We start from the raw sequence: 27,445 nt of genomic DNA, 5'->3' as shown, positions 1-27,445 counted from the left end.
TAAGTGCAAATTTACTTCCAACTATTACTATCATGGAGATAGTAAGGATCTAAGATTTCCCAAACTGTGTATTCGTGATTCTTGTATCTTTTCCAAGAACTAACTCAAATATTTCAAATTTCTGGGTAGTAGTCTTAGAATATAATAAGGTAGCCACCATATTCTAATTTATTATTTATTTATTTAAAGGACTTGTATGGCCACTCCTCTTAGGAAATATGACCCTGGACTGCTAACAACAATTATATAAAACCAAATACCATAAAAAACAATAATACACAATACACAATATACACAAAAACAAAAATCTAACTAATCTCTGTGATGCTTTTCAGCTCCAACCTTACCCTATGCCAATACTTTGCAGAGGGGGGCAGGACCAGCTCTTTACAGCCTTCAGAAAGGTTAAGAAGAAAGGGGTCAATATGGGTGTTTATAGGGCAGGGGCTGCTGGAGAAAAGTAATGCTTCTTAATGATAAAATTTAAAAGAATGGACCTGGAACATGCTTGTTTTGTGAAATGGGCAGATACCCTCAGGGAACATTGATAATACTGTGGCATGTACTGTAAGCCTTTAAAGATAATAACCAGAACCTTGAATTGTACCTGGAGAAAAAACTGAGGGCCAGTGCACCTTGTGTAACAGACATGCAACATGGGTGGACCTCGGAGCACTCAACACTGCATCAGCCAGCACATTATGAACACAATTGTAAGGGTAATCCCATGTAGAACACATTGCAGTAATCCAACATGAAAGTGGCCAAGGCATGTGTGACCATGAACAAGGTCTTACAGTTCAGGTCTGGCCTCTACTGATGAGAAGTTGAATCTGTGTGCCTCCTTCGGCAAAGAGATATTAACATTCCTTGGAACTAAGCACATGCCAACCACTAGGATGCCTTGACCAACCAAGAGGGGAATAGGTTCAGAGTACAGATGACTGAGCTCACAGCTAGGAGAACCCTGCCCACTCTTTCAGGCTCAACCAGGTCAGATCCCTTCCAGGTAACAGGACTGATATGTGTCAGTCGCTTCCATGGATCTGAGCATCCAAAATTAAACTCTGAGTGAAGTTGAGCAACTTTATCTAATAGATGCCTGAAAATATTCCCCACAGTGCCCGAGCATGGGCTTCCCCATCTCCTCTGTACCAAGGGGGCACGTGGTCACTAAATACTGGACCATTAGTCAGTTATTTTAGACATAATAAAAGCAGAGAAATAGGTTCACTTTGTTGTCGTTGTTGAAAGGTAAGTCCTAAAAATGCTCTTACCTGTGCTTGGTTGACATTTTGTCTTCCTCCAGAGGCAACTGGACATCTCTAGTGTTGTTTCTCTTCTCTGGTAAACTATGAGAATTTGAATAAAGGGGAGCCACTCCAGGGTCTCTGACAGGTGGTCATTCCAAAATGTAACAAGGGCCTCTGCTGAACTGTGCCAGAGAAAAATCCCCAAGCTCCCTCTGAGACCACCATTAACTGGTATTAATGTCCCAAAGATGCTTTTCCAAAAGGCAATTGTACTGTCTTGATTTTTCCTTGAAATCATTTCTCTTCTCATCCAATAAGCTTCTTTACTAATGACTGATGACTGAATGGTGGGGAATGGAAGGATTTATATTCTTTTCAGTTATCTGGTCATTAATACTCTACGAATTGATTCTTAGCACTCTCTGAGAGTTATTGAGACCTCTTGAGGGGTTATTTGTATTCTCAGAGTCACCTGAATCAAAGGGTAAAAAGGCATGGAACCTTCTTTGGACTTGTATTGTAGACTGGAGATAAGTGGTATTGTATCCCTTTCTCTGTGTTGAGAGAGACAGCTGTTCAATTTTAACATAAATGATTTCTTTGACTCCTCTTTCAAACCAGTGGTCTTCTCTGTCCAAATATGAACTTTGCTGTCTTAAAAAAAACAAAAAAACTAAAGTCAAGGTAAAGAAATACTTTGGGTGCCAACTGCTTTATGCGGCTCAGTCTTCATCCAGCACAGCTTTACTTCAATGAGATTATCAGTATTTCTTTGACTAGTGAGGGTACTTATAGATTTCTTTATATGGGCCAGCTATTACAAAACTTTGGTGATGATTCTGGTAGTACAAGCAGAATATGTTTTCCACTGATTGTGTGCTTAGTCAAACTTCATTAGCATTTTCAGTAGAGCACTACCTTGATTCTAATCAAAGTCACATTCTGTCACATTAGGAGGCCTCTGAATAGGAAATTCAAAAAGATGATTTCTAGCCTTAAATATCTCCTATCTTCAGACTGCCTGTGATTTCTGTACAATTGCAAATTCAGAAATATAAACAATGATGAACTGCAAAAGAAAATTTGCAATCATTATTTCCCCTTTGATGCTTGGTTGCATGGGGAAAATGTGTAAAACAAAATCTTTCTCATCTACCATTGGTCAACATTACCTCTGTTCCAATTTTCAATCTCTTAATGACATTGTTTAGAAAGCCACCACCCATCCTTGACAGATGTTCCAGTTGATTTAGGTAAAGCCCAACATTTGGAGAAGTACAGAAATAAAGAATCTCTGATGTGGATACTCCCTTCCCCCCAAGAATAATAAAGACTACTATGGAATGTTAATTGAATTCTATTTTGAAAATAGGAGATAAAGAGGAGATAAATAGAATGGAATGGTTGGGCAGCAGCAAGTACTATAAATTAAATGTAAATGGCAATACATTTAAAAGTAAATGGCAATACATATTTGTGAATTGTGACAATTATCTGACACGAAAAGCACTTTTTAACAAGGAATAAAGCTACATATGGATCTCTCCAACTGTGTTGATTTCTGATGTAGGACTGGAAACTGCTCGTTGTTGCTAAGGTACAACTTCCACCATTGTTCTTTACTGGTGTTACCTAATGGAGCCACTCAGAGTTATGATTCTGAAATATCTATGGGATTTTAGGTTTTCCATGTTGACCTTAAAAACAATGCACTGACATACTGTATGTTATTGAACATATTAAAATTAGTGCATACGTCCTGGTAGGATGGGAACATAAACCAAATGAGCCATTCAAGTTTTTTTTAAGGGGAGGGGCGGCAGAATCAATGAGTAGGATTTGACTCTTTCTAATTCAGTGGATGTAACCATGTGGCTTTCTTAGCAGCTATGTGGAAATGGTATGTAAATATATTTTAGTGAAATGTTTTGCAATTTCTTTGCCTATCTAAATAATAATGTATTTCCTATGTTCTCTCATTCAAGCACTAATTAGGTTGAACCCTGTTTATATTTTGAGATCTGCCTTGGGACACAAGTCAGTCACAAGGAGCCCAAGTCAAAACTTAACACTATTCAGACTCTGGCGCCAACTCTTCAAAGTTATTAGGAGATACCTGAAAGATCTGTTAGGATATCACAAGTAGTGGTCAGGATAGCCTATTACACAATTTTTAAAAAATGAAGTTAGAAATAGAGCCGAGGTGGCGCAGTGGTTAAATGCAGCACTGCAGGCTACTTCAGCTGACTGCAGTTCTGCAGTTCAGCTGTTCAAATCTCACCGGCTCAGGGTTGACTCAGCCTTCCATCCTTCTGAGGTGGGTAAAATGAGGACCCGGATTGTTGGGGGCAATATGCTGACTCTGTAAACCGCTTAGAGAGGGCTGAAAGCCCTATGAAGCGGTATATAAGTCTAACTGCTATTGCTATTGCTATAGAAATCACTGTCATATATATATATATGATGAATAAGATAAAATGAATTTGAATACCATGGGATATAGCCCATTTCTCAGGAAGAGGTAGATGCCTGTTGTAAAAGTATGTATATCTATAGCAGGAAGAACTAACAGCTCCTTGTTCCTCATTCTGCAACTGCAGGAAGCTAACCAAGAAAAGAAACAAGTCTAGAGCAGGGCTGTCAAACTCACGGCCCATGAGCTGGACGTGTCATGCACTGGCCATGCCCATTTCTGGTTTAGCGAAGGGGAAAAAGTCCCAATATGTCACATGACACCAGAGTTTGACACTCCTGCTCTAGAGAATAGCCCAGCATGCTTTTAACAGAGATTTTCATTGGCTTTGTATACAAGACATGCATTTGCTAAACATTGTGGCCAGTCCTAGCCTCCCATTGTATCTATTTACCATAAAATAATCAATGTTAGCACCATCTCTGAGAATCCACCCATTTATTTTCTGGACTGAAGTAATTGCCATCCAGGGTAATATATGATTTTGTGTGTGGGGGTCCCTAATTCTAACTTTCTTCTCTTAAGAACATCTCCATTTTTTAATAAGATTCCTTGATGTTTAGTTTTTTGTTCTATTGTGACTTGACAAATGAATCTGGGAACAACCTTCTGCAAGCTCTCCCACATTTCCACAGCTATTCTAGGCCACAGGCACAATTTCCAAGAACATTGACAAATCCCACAGATAAAATACTCTCACGTCTAGAAGGAACTTAATTTCTCTCTCTCTTTCTTTCACTGTCCATTCATTTGATAAACGGCTTGATGTGAGTTTCCAATTGGAACCATATGATGTTCTGGAGGCATCCCTTGCATAACCAACAGCTGATGTGGTTGGTTATGGCTTGTCTTCTGAAAATTATTTTATTTTTATTTTTAACATAGAGAGGAAATTAGAAAAGGAATCCAGCGATCTCCAAATCAATCTCCAAATCAATTGAAGTCTGTGGCAGCTGGAGCCCAGTTCATTTTCCTACTTTGCTCATGATTTAACTCTGGAGTTCTGTGTGTTTGCTTTGTAGGGTTTTTTTTTGCATATATAATGTAGATGACTTATTTGTAAAAGTGTTTTCCAGTGCACACATCCCTAAACCCAAACATTTTACTTAAAGGGCTGTTATTGTGTGGAAAAATGAGAAGAAGGAACACCATGGACACAGCATTGAACTCAAGAACAATAAGCAGGTAATAAATCAAGCAAACCAATCAAATATTTTTCCTAACAGAGATCTACCCAATTAAATACCATCCTAGTGGTATAAAGAGTAAGGAAGATTATTTTAAGGAAGATATGCAAGTTGCAATGAATGAGAGCCAGGGGATGAAAGAAACTTTAAGTGCACAACAAATAGTTAATATTCAGAAGTAACTCAGGTAGACACCTCCCAGTGGTGGGTTCTGGATCCCGTTGCAACCAGTATGGTGCAACGGGTCTGGGCATCTACTACATGCACACACACAGCACACACATGCATACTTACCGCTCATGACGCTCCAGCTGCTCGGCGGAGCATCACACAGGTGCCGTATACTCTGTGCGTGTAAGCCCCAATCGGCTCAAATACAGGTAAGAAGGGTGAGCAGGCGGGTGGGCCCTCTGGATCACTGTACCAGAATGGTACATGGTGCTACCAGCAGGCACTAGTATGCCCATATTGGGGTGTAACAGTCGTATCCCACCACTGACACCTCCCTATTTCATGGAACTACAACAAGGAGGAGAATGTGCAACACAATCAAACTTGCAAAATTCTGTTATTATAGTCAGTTTCAATAAAATAAGTTTTAGGTTCTTCACAAGCTACTGTCAACTTCCTGCAAATGATGCAAAACAAATCTTTATGGTCTTGCTGAAACCAGAGCTCCTGCAGAGACTCAAATCTTTTTGCATGTAGTGTTGCTATTATACTTTTGGGTCATAGTTTCAGCCAGTTTGGAAGGAAGGTCACAAGTGCTGTGGCAAACAGGTTGCTGAATATGCATTGTTCCCAGGCATGGGATCAGAATGTTGGTTAGAACCCATGAAGTGGTTGTGTTGATGGTTGTTTGTTGTTTATCTTGGCTGCTGGTTATGCATTTATTTTGTGTTCCTTGTTTTCAATTGCCCATTGCTTAAAGTCACTTTGATGAAAGGCTGGCCATATAAATTGGATAAAAATAATGCTTCCTACAGAAATATCAGTGATAAGTCTATGCCGATATAAGATACTGTTTATGCCAATAATATGCCAAGTTGCACAACTTCTTCTAGGCTGACGACCATAATTGGATTTTTGAATACCAGGAAAGAATTGCATTGCAAAAAGGAGTGAGGGAAACTATGACGAAAAAGTCTCATTTAATTGATAGTAAAATTTAAATAAAGTCACATTCTTTTTTCCCTTCATTCCCTTTAAAATAATCTGACTTGGAAATGATGTTTCCATGTCTGGGGAAGCTTCATGCAAAGCTTTGAAGGCCCAGGGCAACAGCCTGCTCAGTTTTGCTAAATACTAATTGGCAGCATTCATACTAGAATCCCCCAACATTGATCTAAAGATGCCAGAAAGTGATCCTGAAAGGAAATGTTCTGCCAATATCTCTTCCCCACCAGAAATGTCATGACTTATCTCCAGCTTCTGGGTGTCACCGTGACTCATTTTGTTGACAAGTAATTAAATGTACCTTATGTTGCTTTATTATGCAACTCTCTTGGAAAGGAATTATCAGGCAAAGTAGCTGGAAGCAACTTAAGGTAATTATGAGATGCCCAGTACAAATCTGAAATGTAATGAGATATAGTTGGGCTGGAAAATATTTTATCCTGGGTAAATGTCTAAATTCGATGCCAGTAGCATTTAAGCAAAAGCCATATGGCACTTCCAGGGCTTTTGTGCAAAACCACACTGTAAAAACTGATAAAGAAACATATTGCTCTTGGGTCAACTAAAACACTTGGATCAAGAGTAGAATAAAAATTTTCAAGTAATAAAATAAGATTTGGCTCCTTCTTGTTCTCTTCTGCCCAGGAAGGGTCTATGAGCCAAAGCAAAAGGAGAGGAAATATGTATTCCCTAAAACAAAGAAAAGGAGACCTTTTTCATACTGTGTCTCAAAAATATTGAGCATCAGTTCTGTTATATCAAAAACAGTTTTCATGATAAGTAAGCAGGATTAAGGTCTCCCACTTTTTAATGTGAATTCAAGCAAATAACATTCTTGTCCATGAAAGTCTATACCACAATATTTTTAGTGGTCTTTGAGAAGTAGCAGGAACCTTTTTCTTTTGAGCACTCGTGGCATCACATTTTCATCACTTTTCCCCTTCGCTAAAATGAGGGTCAGCATGTGACGCACCCAGCCTGTGGACCACAAGTTTGACACCCCTGCTTTAGAGAGTAACCAGAAATAATCATCCCCATAATAGTGGTAAGAAATAATATATTTGTTTAGATTTGCTTTATCCTACCTAAAAGAACATGTTAAATTGTTAGGTTTTGATAACTAATTAAATAAGTAAACATATTGGTGAATAAAGTTATGAAATATTCTGCTTGGATTTATGTCAGATCAAAGAAATTGTGGCTGGATGGAGTCACCGAAGCAGTCGGCATGAGCTTGAATGGACTTCTGGGGATGGTAGAGGATAGAAAGTCCTGGAGGAATGTTGTCCATGGGGTCGCAATGGGTCGGACAAGACTTCACAACTAACAACAACAATCATAACTAACTGGATACCTGTGCTTCACTACAAAACCATGTGATCAGGCCAGCCCGCAGCAACTCAAGAGCAGGCTAGAAAGCTTTGCAAGTTGACATGCTGGCCAAGCCCATAATATGGCAACTTACAGTTGGAACAGAGTTCCTTTCAGGAGGGAGGGGGAGTAGAACGTCTAACTCCTTAGCATCAACACATGTTAATATAATGCTGTATAAGAAATACTGATGATCTGATGGTCATTTCAAAAAATCTTTCTTAGTGAGCACCTAGAAGCCAAGAGGAACATATGTGCCAAATTTCAAGTTTGTATGCTTTACAGTTCTAGAGATTTTGTGATGAGTGAGTGGTATTTGGCTTTTATACATATTGAATTACATCTACTCAGTTATTTTGGTGGCGATTGTTCCCATGTAAAGAGTAAAGCCACCAAAGAAATAATTAATAATGCAATTACTGAATTCCACACTTATCTCTCAGAAATACATTGCAGGAAATTTTTAGGTATCAATAGAGTTGTTGCCTTGATCAGAAGTCAAGTCATTTGCTACTTGGTTTTTCTTGACTGTTCCCAATCAGTATTAATTTCCATTGTTGAGCCAGAGGAATTCTAATTTTTATTATTGGCTGTTCAATATTTAAAATTTCTTTCACTCAACAATGGAAATCAACACTGATTGTGAACAGTCAAGGCCTGATTCAGAGATTCAAAAGCCGGGTACAAATGTGCTTTAAAAAACCCGAAATGAAATGTTGGATCAGAATTTAAAATTTGTACACTTTTACTGAGGTTTGCTAGCTTCATTTCCTTAGTATGCTATAAGGGCTCTAATCAGGACAAAAGTCATTTCACCTATAATTTTTTTCTATGGAACATACTTTTTTTTATATGACTATGATCTTTTTTCAATTAGGTATGAGTTTAGAAATTAGTAGGAAATTTGGAAACTAAAATGGAAATGGAACCTCCACATTTCACTGATCACACAACCATAAACAGTGCGACATTGGAAGATATCCTTTCTCATCAGTTATACAACATTCTGAAGGTATTACTCCCTTCTATATACAAATAAGTTTTCTTAACATATAATCAAGAGTTCCAATAGGAAATTTTGAATACATATGCTAGTTTGTAAGCTTCATTTCATTTCTTTCTTATTTAAATGGGTCAGATGACATGAATGTAAAATTGAGATACAACGTTTTAAAAAACAATTCTAAAGTTTATATTTAATCGGAATGTTAAACTGGATGTTTCTTCTTTTTCCTCCTCAGTTATAAATGATATTTTTTTTAAAGCAAAGAAAATTGATAGCCTTTCTCACTATCATTTAACAAAATGGTAGGATAAAGTCCATGTACAAAAAAGATTGTGAATTTGTATGAAGGGATACGTAAGTTAACTGAGACTAAATGAGAAAACTGAATCAGTGTCACGATCCATGCTTTCCAGACAAAACGTGAATGAAAAACAGAGTTAGATGAGGAAAGGGCAGGGAGACAAGAAAATATGCATGTTTATTTATACTAACTTTAAAAAAAGATAATTTTGTACCATAAAGACTCTTAGTTTTCTCCAAAACCACTAAATGCCATCAGTAGAAGTTCCACTAGGAGCAACAACCACAATGTACTATCTCAAGACAGCATTCTTCTACAGAAACCATTACATTTTCTCTGTCCCAAAGTTGCATTGCACACCAAGCAATTCTATCATTTGACGCTCTCTACTTACAAAGACTCCATTGAGTTAGACTAAAGGTAAATTTTGGAACATTTTGCACTGTAGAGATCATTTCCAACATCCATGACATTTGTCAATGTTATATGGTTTTTATACTTAGCATCCCACACAGTGTGGGCTCTCGGCCCAATGGCCATGCCATGCATATTTTTGTATTGATGCACTATTCATTTGGGGTGTAGGGAGAGTGGAGCAAGAAGGATTTGCTAAACTGGGTACACCAAAATAATAATTTTAAAAAGAGTTTGTTTAGATGTAAAAGTCTGGTTTAAGTCAGTTCAACTTGGCACAGACATTTTGGGATGAGCTGTTTACACAATGAAGCAATGTTTGCTCTCAAGATCAAATGAGCTATCTCCATTTGCCAACTCCACCTGTATGCATCTGAATCTATGTAGCTATTATTTCTTTGTGATGCATTTGCTGAGTACTTGCTCAATAGTTAATATGGATTAATATCACCTCATCTCACTTGGACCTTCTCTACTGTGTTTGCACAAGCAAAGCATTGTTTGAAAAAAAGTAATTAAACAGTGGGTGTTCCCTGATTTAGCCCCAATGAAGAATGTTCTTTCCTGAATATTCTCCTGGCATAGTTCAATCAATAATAAGATGTGAAGCAGATCTTGATTGAAAAGCTGGACATGAGAATGGATTCCTAAAGTCTGAGCTATTAAACATTAAGACTAGTATTTTAAACTGGGTACATTGACAGCCAGTGTCATTTAGTATGTCAAATGTATTTGGCACAGCAAGATTCAGACTGTACATAACCTGTCACATTTTACAGCATGGGTGAATTTGATTCTATCTTTAGTGAAAAAAGTTTTAAATACAAGTTTAAAGACTTAAACAAATTATTTTGGAATAAACAGTGAAAGCATAATTAGAACTTTAATTTTGGAAAGATACCAATGGGCTAAGGGTCCAGATGGATTTGAAATAAGATTTTGGAAGTAATCATAAGAATATTTCTGTAGGATTTAAATTCTCTTAAAAGCATGAGAGGATGAGACTTTAAAAACTTGACATTAGAACCAGAAGTACCTAAATATTACAATTAAAGGAGAATATTTAAATTTGACTTACAATTACAGAATGAAGCAAAATGTTTTTAATAATGGATTCAGAAATTAATTTTAAGATTGTCTGCCTCTATCAATATACTGTGTTTAAAAGGTGATATGGAAGAAAAACAAGTTATATTTGACAAGACTGACTTTGATATGGAATAGGATTTTAAAATGACAGGCTGCAAGGATGGAAAAAGATGTCATATTGGATGTACAAAAGAAACAGGATTAATGTCTTAATAAGTAAAAGGGATATATAAATAACAAACCAAGTCCCAAAGGTGCTTTTTCAAGAGGCAACTGGACTTTCTGAAGATCTGAAGAAGCTTCTTGGATGAGAAGTGAAACACCTTCAAAGAAAAAACAGTAAGTCCAGTTGCCTCTTGAAAAAGTACCTTTGGGACAACCATGAGAATCTCCATAGACATTCAACAAATCAAGAGTATGACCTGAATAGTTTTGCTATATTGTATTTACACTTGTTAAAACTTTGAAGAAACTTTGAGATTGTAGAGGATGCATTTGGAAATGGGGAAATATTTTGCACTGAATTTATACTCCGCAATATTGATTAGAGACCTACTTTTTATAGATTTATTGCAGTGATGGCAAATCTTTTTAGACACCGAAGGCCCAAATTGCATGTGCATGCTCAAATAGAAAGGTGCGTGCATGCACGCACAAGCACATATGCAGATATGTGTGAATGTGCGCATGCGTGGACATGTGCATATATGCAGAAGAGACCTGAAGACCAGGCGGGAGGCAGGGCATCCCAACACCGGCAGAGCAGCAAGAGGGAAGATCTTTTTCTTTTGTGAGCTTGTTTTATTGTTCGCAGGGAAACAGAAGCTCATGAAAGAAATGCCATGGAGATCTGACCTGGGGCAATGGTGCACGTACTAGCAGGGAGGGCTCGGTGTGCCATCTCTGGCATGTGTACCATAGGTTAGCCATCATGGATCTATTGTAACTCTGACTATGCATGTTGAATGAGCACCCCTATATTTGTCCAGCTCTTCGACTATGTATGAAAACTTTGAAAGGAAGAAAAGCAAGCAAACAAACCAGCCCAAAGAGGATGCAAATATTTAGTCCACCCCCCCCCCCTACATACACACATACAATTGGAAAACTATTATTCAGTTCCCAACTTCATATAATTGTGCAACCCTATATAATTGAACTTTACTTGTCATAAAAACAGGAGTTATTTTGCCTCCCAAAATAGTCAAGCAAAATATAAAAGCAACTGCTCTCCTACTTTTGTTCCAAGAGTTATTTATTAGGAGGTGGGCTGCCTCTAAAACGGAGGCTCCACTTGGCTACCATGACTATTGGTCACCAATTCATTTATTTTCCCACAAATTTGTATAACTTTCTAAAAAATGAACTGTGCAGTTGACTATTTCATAACACGATACTATTTGTCCCAGTAAATTTTATATTTATTTTCATTGCATATTGTGAAATACAGTATTTTTTTTAAACTTCTATCCTGCATCTATACCAATTAATAAGTACTACAATAAAAATAAAAGGTATTTAAAATACCTGCTCTTTCTTTCTCCTTTCATCAACGCTTCCTAAATTTAACATCTCTGAATCTTAGGTTAAAGTTATTCCAATCATCACAGAAATGTTGGTTTTTCAGATATTGATGGATATCAGTAAAGCCAATTATTACAGGAGAATTCTTATTGTTGTATCAAGTGTACTGGCTAATCTGATCTCTTAATGGCTCTTTATTTGTGTTTCTAAAGTATATTTATTTAATTCCCCCTTTATTACTTTAAAAGCAGCTAACATACCTAATACTCCTTCCTCCTCCTGCTTTTCCCACAACAACAGCCCTGTGAGGTGGTTTGTGCAGAGAGAGAGAGAGTGACTGACCCAAAGTCACCCAGCCGACTTTTATCCCATAAAGTGGGATTAGAACTCACAAGCGTCCTGGCTATTAGCTTGGTGCCTTAAGCACTAGATCAAATTGGCTTATTATATTTAGAAGTATATAATTCAATAATTTCTGTGACATGCCCACATTGTTAATGGGCACTGCAAGAAAAAAAATTCCAGAAAAAAAATCTGTGGAACACACTGGAACATTAATTTCAGATGCTGAGAGAATGTTCTCTTACGATTCCACCCCCACTCCTCAACCTCCCAGTTTTCCACGTGCCTCATTCTTTTGCTCTGCTTCACAGCTGATGTCTAAGTTTTGATCCATAATTGTCTTTTTCCCCTATTCTGCAGGCAGATGCATGATAAATGCCTAACATCTCAGCTATTTCCTTCTCTTCTGCCTCCAATTCTATTTTTTTTTCACTTTTAACACAAAACATAATTTCTTCCAGCAATGATCCACAATGGCACTGTGTACAACTTTGCATAAAATTTATGTTTAGGGACCTAAGACAATCCATCTCTGGCAAATAATATTTGTTTTTACTATATCCCCTCTTCTCTCCCCACCCCTTTTAGCTTCCTGTATAAGATACACAGAGAGGCACTGTGTTTTTGTGGGGAAATGACAGAAAAGAATGCCAAAGAAGAAGGGAACTGTGGAAATTATACAATAATTTTAAATGAAGTACACATATATGTAGTATATGTAAGGACCAAGAATGGCCCATGCAAATATCATGTTTTATTGTTTTCAATAAGCAGAGTTTTCTGACAAGAACAATACATTTATTATAGACTACCGTACATTCTAGAAAGGATAGTAACAAACTAGAGCATATACAGAAGACAACAACTAAGAAGATAATGAAGAAAAAAATAAAATAAATTGAAAAAAATGATAATTGAAGACAAAAGGGAATGTGGCATAGTTGGAGACATTAGATATGCTTAGCTTTGAAAAGACAAGATTGTGAAGAAACATGGTAGCTGTCTTGAGGATCTCATGCGGCAGTGATTCCCTAGAATTGTTTCATAAGACAGATTTAAATTACAAGGAACTTCTTCCTGGACATCAGGAAAGAAGGGTTCAATTTATTACCTCAGGGAGTGGTGGGTTCTCCTTCATTGGAAGTATTTAAATGGGGACTGAATAGGCATCTGATGGAGATGCTATAGTAGAGGTTTCCTGTCTAGGGGATTGGACAAGGTGACCTCTAGCTCAAACGTTTCATTCTCTGTTCTTAGGATGCCATGATTTAAGAACTACTAATGCCAGGCAGAAGCATAAATCTTCTGCGGAGTTTCTGCCAGCTCTAATTCAACTTCAACAAAAGATGATCTGCTTTAGCAACCCTTGCAAGATGTGTTCTTGGGTACATTGAGTTATGAGGTGTGTGTGTGTGACTAATGTGACTTTCTTTACATAATTTATCCAGTGCTGTTCCATTTCCTTTCTTAAATCCCCAAAGAAGTCCTCATGCGGACATCCTTCCACTGGGCTTTGTCAATAGTATTGCTACTGTACAGTAATATAACTGCTAAAGGGGGATTCCACCCTTCTGAAATTGTCATAGAATTTCTCATTTTTCCTAAAAAATTTGAAATAAACTCTTCAGTAATTTGTGGCCAGCTTTACCAATGACATTAAATATTGCAATCTTTTCCTTCTTTCTCATCTCTTATAGCCCTAAAAGGCAGTGAGCAAAAGGCTTCAAAAGCTACATCTGGAGTTTCCCTTCCTCGTGAGTAGCTGGTTTCACAGTGGAGGATGGATTATGGTCTGCCTTTTGTTTAAAACTATTCCTACATATGTTGTATAACTTTAAAGCATTTGAATCACATCACTTCATTAACAATGCCATCAGCTTATTTCATACTGCAAGTATAAAACAAGTATATCTAAAGGGTAACTTCTTTGTTAGGACATTTGTTTTATAGTAGCTAATATATATATATATTTAAGGCTTCAATAATTTCAACAGCTGTGATAGTAAAATGCAGAGTACAAGTCAATATACTTTTTGTATGCAATTTGGAACTTAATCCTTTGTCATTATGATTGACACCCACTTATTTCACAACGTGAAGATGTGTGTAAATGAAAGACTTTTATTGCAAGTTTCCATTAATGTAACACAGAAGTGGCAAATAAATACTCGGTCCGTACAGGGTTTGGCTCCATTGAACACCATAATGCCAATTTAATTGTGCAACTATGTTGAAAGCTTTCTTGCAGCAGCCTAAACTCCTTTGCATGCATAGAGCTTGCTTCAGCTTTAGGCTCTCCATGCCAAAGCTGATCTTTCCTAGCCAAATCTCTGGGGAATGTAATTATCAAAAGTCTGGAGTGAATTCACACTCTGAGCTCAGTCAACAGGTGTTTTGTGTGATTGTAGTTTATAGTCTGGCTACCATATATGAGATTCAAAGCTCTGAACAATCACTAGATGGCAGAAAAGAGATAAAGAAAAGTAACCTCGAGAATGCTGTGTGAATCCAAGCACTGTTGTTGGTAAAATCAAGTTTATGACTTGATATGTTGTGTCAACCCATATCATTCCAGTTTACTTAGCAAACTATCTGTGAAAGAATGGTTTACCGGTCTGTACAAATCCAGATATGGCAGATTCCTCAAAGAAAACAAGTAATCAGATCAAGCTCATTTATAAGCAGTTACGAGTCAGGAAAAATGCTGTCCTACTGGTAGAAATCTCCAAAGCAAATACTTTGCCCTATTCCCTTCAAAGGCTATTGATTATTTTTTGAAGTATGGAAAATATGCAGCTGGTGAACTTGGTGCCATAATAAAATAATACACAGACTCATACATAAAAACTTTTTTGTGCATATAAGCAAACAAATGTTTTAAGCAGCACATGTTGGTTTATGTATTTATTGATTGGTTAATTTGATTTGCTTTGATTTCTATAGCAAATGACTCTCCCCCCCTCCCTCTCTCTCCTGCCTGCTTCTTGTTCTGCCTCTGCCTCTCTCAACCATTGAAAGGCATTAATCTCTCCCTGTTTCCAGTTGTCCATGGTATAGGATTCTGATCTAAGTAACAGTTATGGGAAAATTGATTTTCTCCAAGCATCTTTAAAAGTGCTAAAGAAATAGACAAGGTTTTTATGTTTCTACTGTAAATTTTTCTGTCTACCTGTGACGAAGCCCAAGAAAATATAATAGTCACCTTCGTGGGCATTCATGAAAGGAGGGAGAAAATGACAACATACTAAAATACACAATGCTATCACGCAAATATAACATGCATTGCATACCTAGGTTGTAATATTTGCAATGTTATTTTGGTATTATGATGGTTTGCTGAAGATGCCAGTGGGCTTGAGGTATTATGATTGTCATATGATGTCATGAAAGTCCCTGTTCTCTAATAAAATTGCAGAGCCTTTTAGATTCCATTTTTATTTAGCTTGATCTTCCCAGCTCCATGATTTTAGATACTGTAGCTCAACAATAGGTGTTCAAGATCAACAATATATGCCACAAAAGTATGTCTTATTGTGACATTGGTAGTCACAATTTAGGATACATGAATCTCCTTCTGCTAACAAGATAAATAACATCATTAAGTATTATAAATGTATAGGTTAGGACAGGTAAATATATAAAAAACTTAAAACTTAATATATGGCTAACTAAATCTATCATAGTACAAAACATTCAACTAACAAATCCTGGCATCATTGTATGTGGTAGCAGGATTAGTCTCTGCAAGCAGAAGAGAGGTATAAAATTGTCATATGTACCCTGGGTATTTGTATACAGTATTGGTGAGATGAGACTATTTTGAATGTCTCTGTAGTACAGATCCTGGAGGAGCACATTCTCTGTTGTTTCTGGGTCTAGAGCAGGGGTGGGCTGCTGGGAGTTCGCAAGGGTTTGGGAGAACCTCTAGCTAAGATTCTGTGCAGTTTGGAGAACCCCCAAATCCCACTCCTGGCTGGCCCCGGCCACCCACCCACCCCTCCCAGGAATCCCCACATGTCCCATTTTGAATGCAGGTAAGTGCAGGGTGTGCATGGAGGTTCGGGGAGGGTGAAAAACGAGCTTACCGGAAGTTCAGAAAGAGGGCCTCCAGAGCCTGGGGAGGCCGTTTTCACCCTCCTGGAGGCTCGAAGAAAGCTTTCGGAGCCCAGGGAGGGCAAAAAGCTGCCCCCGTCCCAGCCATGGTGCAGGAGGCTTATTTAGGCCACACCCACCATGGCCACGCCCACTCAGGAACCGGGCAGAGAAACCCTTGCTAAAAATTTTGAAGCCCACCCCGGGACTCTAGAGTTACATTGACATTACTTCTCAAAGTAGAGAATTTGCCTTCCAAGAACAGCTGAGGGCAGAGCATAACACCACCAGGCCAGAGTGAACACTCTAAGTACTTTGAGATTAAACATATTATGGGAGAAGCAGAGTAGGTGTTGGATTCACTGGCAATAAAGATTGAAGACCTGACCAGGTCCAATTGGTGCTCAGTGGCTGCTAAACACTGTTTAATAAGAGCTTTATCCAATGCTGAATTTAAAAAAAACGGGAGAGAAGCCCAAGGATGAGATTTTAGTTGCCACTACCTTCTTCCATGAGGATTTAAGGTCATCCTCATAGTTAGAAGGATGAAGCCATAGGGAAAAAAGGATAGTTTAAGCCAATAGTTGTATTGTAGTAATGCAATTACTACTGGGAGGAGGGAAGTTGCTCAAAACATATTAGAAGCCAAGTATCACTATAATGCTCTACAGGGTCTTATTAAAAAAGCCAAATTATGCACTTGCAGAAGGTCACATTTTTCTAGACAAAGAACATATTGAAGGTACACAAATGAGGCACACCAAAGTACCACATTCAACTGGCATGGTTTTAAAGTGCCTAACTTTTTACAGCTGACAGGTCTCCAGTAGTGGCATCATCCCCTATTAATTTCATGAGACTGTTTCTCTAACATGCTTCCTAGAAGTCTCACCCCTTCTGTCTACCTCAGCCAACTGTCTTGTTTTTAATCTCCCTTTAATCTCTGAGAAAATATATGTCCAGAACAACTCCACTTTCAGGATAAACATACCATTCTCTTCTGTTTCTATGAAGGGAGCCATGGGGAATCATCAGAGGAAAAGCGTAAACAATACTTCAATTCATAATTTATGCACACTGTGAAACACAGCTTCAATTCATCTGAAACATTCCCCAGCGTAAAAAAAGGAAATTACTAGGAAATACTAATTTAAAGCTTAGACTCATGGGTTTCAATAGTATAATGAGGAACAAGTTATAATGATTCTTTTGAATAGGCCAGCATTGATCACCCAAATTAAAGTTTTCTAAAAAAATGTTTTGAGTTGAAAAAGATTCTTAGTTTTGCCATTCATTCCAAATCATTGTCATTCATTCTTTTATCTGGAACAATTGTGGGACAGTGTTTTATATCGGTGGGTTGAATTTACAGAACATAAGTGCTACATATTACCTCTGTAGCATTTAGGAGAAGATATTATTAAACAAACATCCTTCTCTTTTCATAACCTCACTGAACCTAGCAGAAATTTAGAAAAGTTTTTTTTTTCACTCTGAAGATGCTTAGGAAGTTCATCAGGCCTTGAACCAATGTGGGCACATCCTTCTCTTCTATTTCTTAGGCTAGCCTTCTCAGGCTTTTGTGAAACCTGGAGGAAAGATATCGAAGTGTTAAGAACTGTTTTATACAGTCAATTCCCTAAAGAGGTTGGAACTCAGAAAAAGAATAAGGGTTTTTAAAAAATAGCAGATCTCTTACTTGAGATCTGAAGTACTTCTGAATAATTTTTGAAGTGTGTACAGCTCAATTTATCTTTATAATGGTTATGATCATTGAAGATATCATCACAGTTTATCTCCAAATCATCAGGTTACATCTCAAAGATTGTCTAAACGTCTATCACTTTCTGTTGAAATTGTTGTGTCTTTTATCCTCATAATGGTCTACTTAGAAAATTGATAATAATCTATCTCGTGCTTAGAAATATCATCCCATTTTGTCAACAAACAAAAAGATTTAGCTACTTATGCTTTGTTCAACCACAAAAAAACTGAGGTCCATTTTCCCGAATTTGTTGCAGATCCATACAGGAAGCTGGATCAGATCATTTCTAGAGTGATCCAGATTAGGCTGGGCAATGACTGAACCTCTGGATCACACCCCTGAATTGTACTTGGCTATGGTGCAATCTTGAGTATCCATTAACACATACATAATACACACATAAAATTAGAAGCATGCAAAGCTGCTTTCAAAAGGCCAGATGATTGCACACTCTACTCCTTACTGACTGACAAGAATTCTCCAGAACTTCAGAAGATAACATTTTTCCAGTTATATCTGGAAATGCCAGGAAATGAATCTGAAGTTTTTTGCAGATAAAGAACATGCTGTAGCTTCAAGCAACAGCTCAAAACACTTCAATAAAACTGAAAGAGATTCTACTACATTAAGACAAAGAAGCATAATAGATCCTAATGGATATTAATTCATTTTTAGACCACCTTTATTATTTTTATAAATAACCCAAGGTGGCAAACATACCTAATATTCTCCTTCTCGCTCTGATTTTCACCATAATGACAACCCTTATGGTGGGTTGAGCTGGGAGAGACTATCTGGCCCAAGATCACCCAGAATAGGATAGGTTAGGTTAGGTTAGGTTAGGATAGAATGGAATAGAATAGAATTCTTTATTGGCCAAGTGTGATTGGACACACAAGGAATATGTCTTTGGTGTATATGCTCTCAGTGTACATAAAAAGACAAGATATATTTGTCAAGAATCATGAGGTACTGCACTTAATGATAGTCATAGGGTACAAATAAGCAATCAGGAAACAATATCAACATAAATCCTAAAAATACGAGCACAAAGTTACAGTGCTATATTCATAAGTGGGAGGAGATGGGTGGTAGAAATGATGAGAAGACTAATAATAATAGTAAAGCAGCCTTAGTGAATGGTTTGACAGTGGTGAGGGAATTATTTGTTTAGCAGAATGATGGCATTCGGGGAAAAAAACTGTTCTTGTGTCTAGTTGTCTTGGTGACAACTTAGTTGGCTTTCACGGCTAAGGCAGGACTAGAACTCACAGTCGCATTGACCGATGATCTCTGGAGGGCCAGAGATGGAGGCCATGCGTCCATCCTGGTTCTCCTTGACCTCTCAGCGGCTTTCGATACCATCGACCATGGTATCCTTCTGCGACGACTGCGGGAGGTGGGGGTGGGAGGCACTGTCTTACAGTGGTTCTCCTCCTACCTCTCGGACAGGTCGCAGTCGGTGTTGGTCGGGGGGCAGAGATCGTCCCTGAGGCCCCTAACATATGGGGTGCCGCAGGGTTCGGTCCTGTCCCCCCTACTATTTAACATATACATGAAACCGCTGGGCGAGATCATTCAGAGGCACGGGATAAAATACCATCAATATGCGGACGATACGCAATTGTATCTGTCCGCCCCGTGCCAACTCAATGAAGCAGTGGACGTGATGAACCGGGGTCTTGAGGCCGTTAAGAACTGGATGAGTGCTAACAAACTGGTACTCAACCCAGACAAGACCGAGTGGCTGCTGTGTTTCCCTCCCAACAATTTGGCTAATATTCCATCTCTCAGGCTGGGGGGTTAAATTCTATACCCCTCAGATAGGGTTCGTAACTTAGGAGTCCTCCTGGACCCACAGCTGACTTTTGACCATCATTTGTCGGCTGTGACCAGGGGGGCTTTTGCCCAGGTTCGCCTGGTCCGCCAGTTGCGACCCTACCTGGAACGGGAGGCTCTCGCAGCAGTCACTCGAGCCCTTGTGATCTCTAGGCTGGAATACTGCAATGTGCTCTACATGGGGCTGCCCCTGAAGTGCAGTTAGTTCAGAATGCGGCCGCACGAGTGATAGTGGGCGCACCGCGGTTCGCCCACATAACACCCATCCTCCGCGAGCTGCACTGGCTACCTGTTGATCTCCGGGTGCGCTTCAGGGTGTTGATGACCACCTTCAAAGCACTCCATGGTAGTGGGTCTGAGTACTTGAGAGACCGCCTCCTGCCGATTACCTCCCTCCGACCGATTAGATCGCACAGACTGGGCCTCCTCCGAATCCCATCCGCCAGTCAATGCCGACTGGCGACTACACGGAGGAGAGCCTTTTCTGTTGCAGCTCCGACCCTGTGGAATGACCTCCCCGTCGAGATACGCACCCTCACCACCGTCCAGACCTTCCGCACAGCCCTCAAGACCTGGCTATCCCAACAGGCCTGGGGATGAATTTCACCCCGCCCGAGTGTTGAGTGTTGAATGCATGTTGTGTTTTTTATCAATTTATTTTGTTCACATATTGTTTATTTTTGCATTGCACCCCCTTCCCTATGATTGTAAGCCGCCCTGAGTCCCCTCAGGGAAAAGGGCGGCCTATAAATTCTAATTAAAAAAAAAAAAAACAGTCTCATGGTTTGTAGACTGGTGCCTTTGCTATTAGATCAAACTGGCTCTATAAACAATATCATTATTCAAGACTATCATCAAACTATGCAGAAGCTTCTGCTTAAATCTTTCCTAGTTATAAATAAACAGATTTCTCAGATAGGTCTGCCATTATATATGCCGTTCACAATATGCCTTTAAAGGCAAACACATTACTAGTACATTTCAAAGTAGAAAAAACAGGAGATAGCATAAAGAGACTCTGAATTTGGAAGTATATTACATTAAAACATGGTTTGCAGAGCACATGAGTAAATTCTGTAGCCATCAGTTGCTTGCACAAAATCTTGATTTATAGTTCGTACCTCAAACTGTGGCAACCTATCTGATGATCAATACATGCAATGCACCTTTTTTCATAGTTTCTTTCTAGAAGAGTTAAGAGCAATTTTTTTTGAGCAGAATCCACCAACTTCAGTTGTTGTAAGCGTAATCGTCAAAGAAAAAGAACTATATGGCTACACAAAGGATTGTGAAGTATGTTCTGTCATAAAGAATATAATCTGGAAAACCATAGACATGACACAAATATTGAAGGAAACCAATGATGAGTTCAGAGCTAGATTTATCAAGAAATCAGAAAATAATGTCTTCCATTTTAAGAACATGGGAGAAATTGATCTCAGTCAGTTAGAATTCTCTGTTCTCATTTAGTGGAAGAGTTAGACAAGAATGAATTATTGGACAACTGGAAAGGTGAGTTTTTTTTATCACACTGCTTAAAAGTATTTTATAGTTCTACTATGTTAGAACCTACTACATAGTGTTCCCTCTGTCTATTCACTGAGATCCTTCCTTATATGTCTTCTTAAGCAAATTTTAAAAAATTGATTTAAATATCTATCTAGACAATGTGTGCAATTATTGCCTTGCACAACAGTGGAAAAAACATTTCCTAGAAGACAAAACTTTCCTTTTGGTTTTAAGATCATCAAATTTCATAACATTCTGGGAATTCCTAGCCATAGTAAAATAGATTCTTCTAAGAAGGTTTGTGCATTTTGTTTTTCTCCAAAGCACCAGTGGGAACCATATTTCTCAGCAGCAATGTGAAGTGTTCAATTTGAAGATAAATTACTATCATATAGAAAGCCTTTTTGTTTACTTAAGGCACAAGAGAATGGAAGCCAGCCAAAAAGAAGTTGTAATATTTCCCATGTTAGCTTGTATAGCGGTGGTGGTGATATTTTGGTAATGTAGAAAGAAACAAACTAATTGCTTTATTTGTATAGTTACTGCTGGTTGCTTTAGGAAAATATAACAATTCAGTGTTATTGGAAGTTGCAACTTTAATTCTATGCAAATGACTGAAGTATCACAAGACAGTCAATTTAGTGTAGTGGTTAAAGCATCAGGCTAGAAATTGGGAGACCATGAGTTCTAGTCCCAATTGAGGCACAAATCTTACCGGGTGATCTGGGCCAGTCACTCTCTCACAGCTCTAGAAAGGAGCCAAAAGCAAATTACTTCTGAAAAACTTGCCTAGAAAACTGCAAGGGACTTGTTTATGCAGTCACCAAGAATCAAAGACCAAGTCAAAGGAACAAAAACAAAACAAAAGTACTATTACAAAGATCTAATCCACTATGATGGAGCTAACTGAAGCACTTAAAAAACAAAAGAATGGGAAGGCTCCAGGCCCGGATGGGCTACCAGTGGAATTTTATAAGACCCTGCAGGAATCGTTGTCTTTCCCATTATTAGAAGTTATGAATGAGGTGATGTCAGAGAGGAGAATACCCAAAACATGGTCAGAAGCATATATTACACTTTTACCAAAGGAGGAGGCCGATTTACTACAAATTAAGAATTACAGACCAATCTCCCTATTACATTCAGATTATTTGCTTCAATATTGGCAGAACGACTTAAAAAAATACTTGGGTGGTTTCATTCATTCTGATCAAAAAGGGTTTCTGCCAAAGAGACAAATTAAAGATAATATGAGGATAATCTTAGACATTTTGGAATATTATGAGGCACATCCTGAAAAACAATTGGCATTGATGTTTTGGGATGCTCAGAAGGCATTTGACAACGTGAATTGGCACTTTATGCTGTTACAACTGGAACAGATGGGCTTTGGTGAGAAATTTACTCAAGCCATACAAACTATATATTATAAACAAACAACTAAGATAATGATAAATGGAGATTCGACAGAGTCTATTGAAATAAAGAAAGGGATGAGACAAGGCTGCCCATTATCACCATTACTTTTTGTCTCAACGTTAGAAGTTTTAAATAGAAATGTCAGAGAAGGAAAAGAAATAAAAGGAATGAAAATCAAAAAAGAAGAATACAAGCTACAAGCATTCGCAGATGAGTTGGTTTTCATTCTAGAGGATCTATTAGAAACAGCACCTAAATTGATAGAAAGAATAGAAGAATATGGAAAAGTAGCAGGATTAAAAATAAATAAAGACAAAATGAAGATCTTGACAAAGAATATGTCAACAAGACAAAAAGAAGAGTTGGCAGAAACCTTGGAGATGCAAGTTATGAACAAGGTTAAATATTTGGGAATATATTTAACAGCAAGATGCAGCGCTCTTAAAGACAATAACTACTATAAACTCAAACAACAGATTACGATGGACCTGAAGAAATGGGAAAATCTACAACTTTCGATGATAGGGAGAATATCTACAATTAAAATGAATATTCTACCTGGAATTTTATATCTGTTCCAGACAATTCCAATTAGACTAGGGAAGGAATATTTTGATGATTTAAATAAAATAGTGTTGAAGTACATATGGCGGGGGGGGGGGGGAAGCAAGAATAAAACTAAAATTATTACAAGATGCAAGAACAAAAGGAGGACTGGGCCTGCCCAATTGGGAAATATATCACCAGGCAGCAAGTTTGAAGTGAGTTAAAGAATGAATAACACTAAGGAATACCAGATTACTGATTCTTGAAGGACATGATCTATTGTTGGGATGGCATGCCTTTTTATGTACAAGGGAACTTAAACACAGGGGTACTTTAGAAGACATTACCTACAGGAGACTTTGCTACTAAATTGGGAGAAGATTAAAAGACAATATTATTTAAAAATTCCAGTCTGGCTATCAACTATCGAAGCCTTTTCATACGCAATAATATACAAAAAGGAACAAACAAGGTGAAATGTTGAATGCAGAGGGTGAACTTAAATCTATGCAAGAACTGGAAAAGGAAGGCATAACGATGAACTGGTTTTCATATGTGCAAATACAATCTAGATATGACAAGGACTGTAAACAGGAAGGTTTGTATGATAAAATGACTGAGTTAGATAAAATTTTGATGGGTGCTGATGAAAAAGTAATTAAAAAACTTTATGGACACTTACTAGAGGTTAAGTTAGAAGAAGAACAAGTTAAAGGAACTATTATAGCTTGGGGGGGGGATTTTGGGCATGGGATTGAATTAGAGAAGTGGCAGAAATTGTGGTCCCAAAATTACAAAATGACAATGTCAACAGCATATAAAGAAAATGTGTATATGATGTTTTATAGGTGACATCTACCCCCAACGAGAATAGCAAGAATGTTCAAGAATAAATCAGAAAAGTGTTGGAAATGTCATCAGACACCGGGTTCGTATTACCATATGTGGTGGACTTGGGCAGAAGCTAAAAGATATTGGACTAAGATCCACATGTGGTTGGAGAAAATGACACAAAAATGTATAGACTTTAAAGAAGAAACTTTTTTATTGGGAATTATACCAGAAATATATAGTAGAGACTTGAAATACTTGATTGTAAATGTTTTAACAGCAACTAGAATTGTATTTGCAAAAAATTGGAAAAATGAGAAAATACCAACGCAGGAGGAAACTATTCAAAAAATTATGCAATGTGCAGAAATGAGTAAATTGACATTTGAAATTAGAGAACAAGAAGATGAACAATTTTACAAGGTTTGGGATTTGTTTTAACAATGGTTAGATTAAAAAATCATGGTAATGGAAAAAGTGGGAGAACTTTTTATATTTTAAGAATAATAGTATATGCAATACTATATATGCAGTATATAATATATGCAATACTATAAGGGTTTAGCACTGTTAAACAGATTAGAACAATGTAATGGAATATGTATGATTTAAAACATAGGAATGATAATTGGAGTTGAACTATTGATGCAAAATGATGTTGTATATATGGATTCAATATTCAGAATATCTTGTTTAAAATTAAGGAATAATAATTACAGTTGAAAAATTGACATTTAATAATCTAATCCACGTCAGATATTTGCTGGTTGTGAGTAATCCTGTCTGAACAACTCCTGGGAAGAGAAACTCTACACTTTTAGTCCTGTGGCAGGTCCAAATGCAATAGGAATGACTCTTCAGCACCTCATGCCCTATTGATCAGAAAGGAGCAAGTATACAATTTATCTTCTTATCACTTGAGCAGATTTTATGTTTAAGGCTACATCTGCACTGAATTTCATCCCATCATCAGAATTGGCTAGCGACCATTACCAAGGGTAAAAAATGTTTTACAAAAAATTCTGCCCTCAAAGCAGCAGCTCCATGCATTTGTCTGCTGCACATCTAAACAAGTGGTTTTAGCCTGAAATTGTCTTGAGTGCTGAGCCCTCTTTGGATTTAGGCATATTAATCAAATGTAGGATAGCTTCAGCTGCTCGATGGTTGGTGCAGACAGTAGGAACACTTTCTCAGACTTCCCTCGATGTATGCTAGGGTTGTGTTCCACACATTTGCAAAAAATGAGAATGAACTAATGAGAAAAAGGAGTCATGGAATCAGGAGACAAATTCTGTAACCCAAATACATTGATCAATATATTAATGTATTTTGAGAGTTTTATTCCTAAACATGTTTTTTTTCCCTGGTCTTGTGCTCCATGTATAATGAAAAAGAAACACCTCTTTTGTACAGCTGCATTTCTAGCCTGGTTATCTTGGCAGACAAACTAAGAAAACACAACCTTCTGTGAATGTTGCCCATTCAAAGTTAAGTAAAAGAAACAAAACAGCAGCACACATTCCTGCCCGCAGGAAGGTCATCGACAGGCAGAGGTGGGCCACATCATTCTAATAATTCATGTTTACTTTGCAATTAACTATTATTCTAGGATCATTTTCATAAGTCAACTATTCCCATCTTATATTTTTTGCGTTTGTGTGCTTTCAAAATAGCGTTCATGTTGGGCAACAGCTGATGTTTTCTAGGCAGGGCTTCAAAATTTGCCATTGGCACCTTCTCCCTAGGGCTGAGAGAGAATGACTGACTCAAGATCGCCCAGCCAATTTTGTCCCTAAGGCAGGAGTAGAACTCCTGATTCCAGTCTGGTGCCTTATCCACTACAAAACTGGCTTTTCTCTCTGATACTAGTGCATGTGAATGAGTACTGCAAGCTACTTCTGCTGACTGCCAGCTGCCAGCAATAGCAATAGCAATAGCAATAGCAATAGCAATAGCAATAGCAATAGCAATAGCACTAGACTTATATACCGCTTCATAGGCCTTTCAGGCCTCAGGCAGTTCAAGTCTCATCAGCTCAAGATTGATTCAGCCTTCCATCCTCCCGAGGTCAGTAAAATGAGAACCCAGATTGTTGGGGGCAATATGCTGACTCTGTAAACCGCTTGAAGAGGGGTGTAAAGCACTATGAAACGGTATATACGTCTAAATGCTATGTAATTTTTATTTTCTAATTGAAGACTTTTGCATTTTTGCATTTTTCTGACTTAAATTTCATTCCACTACTTTAAACTGTAAAGTTTTAGATTTTATTTCCTTCTTTTAGATACCCAATTATGGCACCCAATTTTATGTCATCTGTGATGTTGATCAACATTTTCTTCCCCCTTTTCAGCAAGTAAATAATAAAAAAAATTAAAAGAGTACCATAACTCAACCAGCAGCCTTTTGCTTGGTATCACAGTCCTGTTTTCTTGCAAATTGTTAACGAGACTGAGCATGATTTTTAAGACATGTATGTAATTGTCATGATATTCAATTCACTTAATGAGTTTACGAACTAGGATTTCAAGAGTCACTTTTATCAATGTCAAATGCTTTGGTGAAATCAGTGTATACTACATCTTTAGCATTCCTACCATCTACTAAGGCAGTTACAAAAAAACAGATGTATGTAAGTTGGCAAGACCCAAAGTTCATGCAGCCCCAACCCTGCTGTTCTTTGAAGCCTGGCTCTTCTACTATATCCTGGACTGTAGGATTTTGTAAAGTCACTTGTAGAATATGTTTTTTTTAATTGCCTGGACAATTGCTTGCTGTTTGTTTATTTTTTTAATTTTAACTTCTTTAACATAGGGCCTTCAGTTTTTTGACAATAAAAACAGCATTACAAATCAAAGAAATAAATTCTTTCCATTCTAATTTTTGGGCATTGCCACGTTATTTTTAAGGATGTTATGCTATTTTATTATTTGATCTAGAATCTTCCTAGGATTCAAGGTCTATAATTTAGCCACTTTTTTCTCTTCCAATTTCCTGGCAGTTTACTAATTTTCCAGAGTTTCTTAAAAGTTTGGCCAGATCACCAGCTACTCTGTTCAGTGCCCAAGGATGCAATAATTCTGTTTTTGGGAATTTCAATCATTTAAAAATAACTAGTATTTTGGGGTCATATTTCTATTATGTTTCATCTTCAGTTTTACTTCTTTATTCTGCCATTCACAATTGCCAGATGGAACACATACTTTTACATGGAATTTAAAAAAAAATATTTTAAAAAAATATGTTTGCATCTTGTAGTGTTCACTTAGCAAGTGGCATGCAGATTTTTTTCCTTTTTTTAAAATTTT

Source organism: Thamnophis elegans, chromosome 2 (assembly GCF_009769535.1).
Source record: "Thamnophis elegans isolate rThaEle1 chromosome 2, rThaEle1.pri, whole genome shotgun sequence".
NCBI lineage: Eukaryota > Metazoa > Chordata > Lepidosauria > Squamata > Colubridae > Thamnophis > Thamnophis elegans.
The sequence above is the reverse complement of the archived record's forward strand: the minus strand, read 5'-3'. Positions refer to the sequence as shown.